Source organism: Procambarus clarkii, chromosome 37, assembly GCF_040958095.1.
Source record: "Procambarus clarkii isolate CNS0578487 chromosome 37, FALCON_Pclarkii_2.0, whole genome shotgun sequence".
Taxonomy (NCBI): domain Eukaryota; kingdom Metazoa; phylum Arthropoda; class Malacostraca; order Decapoda; family Cambaridae; genus Procambarus; species Procambarus clarkii.
The window spans coordinates 15,281,164-15,286,032 of NC_091186.1; positions in this window are offsets into that span (position 1 = coordinate 15,281,164).

Genomic DNA, 4,869 nt, shown 5'->3' on the forward strand with positions numbered 1-4,869 from the left:
GGGGATGGGGTGTAGATCCGTAAGAGATCACGCGGACACTGATTCTCGAAAGTAACTCAACATTCAGTTAAGGATTAGCATTTTGAGGGAGTAATTAGTTAAGGATCAACAATGTTTGGGGTGTAATTAGTTTAGGATTAATATTGTTGGGAGTAATTAGTTAAGGATTAATAAACTGGGGGAATAATTAGTTAATGATTAACAAATTGTGCAAAGGCAGTGCAAAATAGCCATTGAAAAGTGAGAGGTGCAATAGAGAGAGAGAGAGAGAGAGAGAGAGAGAGAGAGAGAGAGAGAGAGAGAGAGAGAGAGAGAGAGAGAGAGAGAGAGAGAGAGAGAGAGAGAGAGAGAGAGAGAGAGACAGACCAAGCACCCAGCTATCCTTCAGGCGGGAGCCTCAACAAGAGCCTCAACAGGAGCCTCAACAGGAGCCTCAACAGGAGCCTCAACAGGAGCCTCAACAGGAGCCCCAGCAGGAGCCTCAACAGGAGCCTCAACAGGAGCCCCAGCAGGAGCCTCAACAGGAGCCCCAACAGGAGCCTCAACAGAAGCCTCAACAGGAGCCTATCTCCTGCTCAAGAAAAGAAGTTAAAAACGTGTAATGGAGTTGGAAAGAAGCAGTGGAATGGTCTATTTATTTTCTTTTTTTTGGTGGTTGAAGGAATGGTTCCTCCCAGGGGGTTGACAGGTGGGAGGGTTGCCTCCCAGGGGGTTGACAGGTGGGAGGGTTGCCTCCCAGGGGGTTGACAGGTGGGAGGGTTGCCTCCCAGGGGGTTGACAGGTGGGAGGGTTGCCTCCCAGGGGGTTGACAGGTGGGAGGGTTGCCTCCCAGGGGGTTGACAGGTGGGAGGGTTGCCTCCCAGGGGGTTGACAGGTGGGAGGGTTGCCTCCCAGGGGGTTGACAGGTGGGAGGGTTGCCTCCCAGGGGGTTGACAGGTGGGAGGGTTGCCTCCCAGGGGTTGACAGGTGGGAGGGTTGCCTCCCAGGGGGTTGACAGGTGGGAGGGTTGCCTCCCAGGGGGTTGACAGGTGGGAGGGTTGCCTCCCAGGGGGTTGACAGGTGGGAGGGTTGCCTCCCAGGGGGTTGACAGGTGGGAGGGTTGCCTCCCAGGGGGTTGACAGGTGGGAGGGTTGCCTCCCAGGGGTTGACAGGTGGGAGGGTTGCCTCCCAGGGGTTGACAGGTGGGAAGATACCCCCATTAACAAAGCAGTTTACTAAGTAATGAATGACTCGGATTAGGCAAAATTGCATATTAATTTTGTCAATAAAGATAATCATGTTTATTGATTAGATAATCAATAAAGATAATCATGTTTTAATCTTTAATCATGTTAATCATGTTTATTGGGAGGGGAATTATCAAGGGAAAGCGCCAAGCCATTACGAACCCCCCCCCCTTCCTTCCCTTGGACCGTTGGACCGTTGGACCGTTGTACCCCTTCCAAGCATTTTGAAGGGGTCAGGATAAGGATTTGGGGTGGGGCGGGGGAGGGTAAGGAATGGTGCCCAACCACTTGTAGACGGTCGGGGACTGAACGCCGACTTGCATTGAAGCGAGACCGTCGCTCTACCGTCTTGCCCAAGTGGTTGGGCGAGGTGGTATTGTCCATGGTTTCCTCGCTCGATCTTCCTAAGTTCTGTTTTTATTTTTCCCCGGCCATTCCTCTTACAGTTAAACTTGAATTTATTGAATAACCCTTCTCGCTTGTTAATCCTTTTTTGAACTTCAATGAGCTTGTAATCTGAGGATGCAGTATCTGAGATTTGTAATGTTCCTGTGCAGGCGATGAGTCACAATAACGTGGCTAAAGAACAGGAACAACCGTGGACATCTTCAAGAGGAAACTAGATTGTTACCTCTAAGGAGTGCTGGACCAACCGGGCTGTGGTGGGTATGTGGACCTGCGGGCCGCTCCAAGCAACAGCCTGGTGGACCAAACTCTCACAAGTCAAGCCTGGCCTCGGGCCGGGCTTGGGGGAGTAGAAGAACTCCCAGAACCCCATCAACCAGGTATCAACCAGGTATCAACCAGGTAAAGTAAGTTGAATCAACTTAAGAATGGTCCAGGACGGACCGAAACGTCGTCGTCCCCTTCACCTTCTAGTGTGTGGTCTGGCCAACTGTAATGTTCCTGATTATTTCCTCATTGTTCATGAAGAAATATCTAAATATCATCATCTAGAGATATCATCATCAATGGCCCTAAGAATATTTTTCGTCCCATTCGCCTGCTGGTTGAGCGAAAGATCTTCACACTATCTAAATGGTTCTCTGACCTGCGTGTGGCTGGTTACTTCCAGCTTGATTAGTTAGTTTAGTTTTACTTATTATGCACCCCATACCCATCCTGTGGGCGGTAGTGGAAAGGGTTACAGAGGCACATAATGGGCTCAGGGACTGAACCCCACAATTCATTTAGCTAAGCAAGTTACAATCTTGATGAGCTAGTTATAAAATTCAATATAAGTTGGTTGATTTCCAGCTTGATTTCCTGTTAATTTTAAGTACAGTATTATATTTATTAGAAATTTCAAGTGAACCCACAGCATTTTCTGATGATAAAGGTATCTTGTTCCTATTTTTTATGTAGATTTAAATATTAAAGTTAATTTCTGTTTATTTGGAGAAGTATTTTCTATATAAAAGCACCGAATCACCTTCTGTGGTTGATTGTTCAATAAACCCTTGAACTGTATGTTTAACACATCTCTAACCCTGCCCATGGAGGACAGAAGAAAATGTATATATGCTGGTTAGCATTGTAAATGTGTGGCCACGTCTGTGGTAGAAAATAATTAAAAAAAATGCCCATTCCAAATACCAATTCCTTTTGGTATATTCATATTGACAGCAACATATTCTTGACTAAATAAATGTGTGCACGTTCATATATGAGTTGTTTGCAGGTTCAGTTGTGCTTTTAAATGCTTTATGGAGATGATTAATGACTTTAAAACGTTACTGTTTGTTAGTCTAGGCCTTAGTCTAGTCTAGTTTGTTTAGGCCTGGTCGACGACCGGGCCGCGGGGACGCTGAGCCGCGGAAGCACCTCAAGGTGAGGTAGTCACCATCTTAAACTGGGTAGATTTAAGTATATATATATAAGTCTCAGAGTAACGTATTATCTAACGCTGTTTTTTTTTGTAAACTATGTATGACATGTATGCCATTCTCCATTTTATTTATCTGCTCAGTGAATTCCTTTATCTGTTGCATCTGTATATTAGAATAATAAGGTTTATTTGATCAAATATGATTCCAAGTAAATCTTCTCCCTCATTAGTAGAGCTTATGTTGTCGTGACGCTGAACCCCGGTTCATTCCGAACACAGCGATTACACAACACATAACACCTTGCCTCAGCAACCGTTACTACCACCTATACTCCTACACACACCAGACCCTTGAGGCGTACCACTAGGTTTGTACTGGAACACAATGAATGAACATATGGAAGGTATTTAAAGGCCGTCGTGTTTTGTCATTTTGTCTACTTACATGTACTTTCAATCATCATTCGTTAAGTGTTGTAGTAATGATCCTCTAGCTAATAATTCCTACTAACTTGTGGATTACAACAATGTGCTCCATGCATACAAGGTCCTCTTTTAATCAACATGTAAACCTGGGGCCAGATTCACGAAGCAGTCACGCAAGTACTTACGAATGTGTATATCTTTTCTCAATCTTTGACGGCTTTGGTTACATTTATTAAACAGTTTTCAAGCATGAAAACTTGCCAGTCAACTGTTGTTATTGTTATAAACAGCCTCCTGGTGCTTCGGGGCTCATTAACTGTTAATAATTGTAAACAAACCCGCCAAAGATTGAGAAAAGATGTACAGGTTCGTAAGTGCTTGCGTAACTGCTTCGTGAATCTAGCCCCCCTGGCTCTTCCATGTGACCCATTTACTCTGAGCTATATAAATCACATCTATACCAATGGCGAGTGTATCGTGACCTGTCATGGCTGCAGTGATGCCCCCGTCTAGCTCAGCTTTAGTAGAAAGTAGAAAATAAATAGGAACAATACTTAGGAATCCCAGTCTCGCCCCAGTGGCAAAACTTGGATGCGGAATGTAGTGAACAAGACGAGTCAACAACCTTCAAGGTTTGGTTTGAGTAAAGCCATAGTGAGTTAGCTAACACGAAGATCAGTCACCATAGCTTGGTAGCATCAGATATCCCCCAGTGTGTAATTACCTAAGTGTAGTTACAGGATGAGAGCTACGCTCGTGGAGTCCCGTCTTCCCAGCACTCTTTGTCATATAACGCTTTGAAACTACTGACGGTCTTGGCCTCCACCACCACCTCACCTAACTTGTTCCAACCGTCTACCATTCTGGTTGCGAAAGTGAATTTTCTTATATTTCTTCGGTGTGTGTGTGTGTGTGTGTGTGTGTGTGTGTGTGTGTGTGTGTGTGTGTGTGTGTGTGTGTGTGTGTGTCCTCCAGGGGCCCCGGTACATATTAGGACGTAACCCGAGTGTCCCCCAAGCCCAGTGTCCCAATACGCTTGAACCCCCCCCCCCCCCCCCCCCCCCTCGTGTCCACTGCTGCAGCCGTCAAGCAAACACTCGTCGTACCAGTCAAACGATGTGATTTTTCTCTGAATGCTAGTTATTTCCTTCTCTGAGGCTAAGGGTCACCACAACTGCACCAGAGGTGGTACCACTTCTGGTGCGCGCACACACATATTATATATATATATATATATATATATATATATATATATATATATATATATATATATATATATATATATATATTTGTAGCAGTCTTTCTTGTGGGCATGTGTACTATTGAATGTGAGAGAAAGGGTGAGACCAATGGTTCTAGCGCGGATCTTATCAATTCCGCTTATGTTTC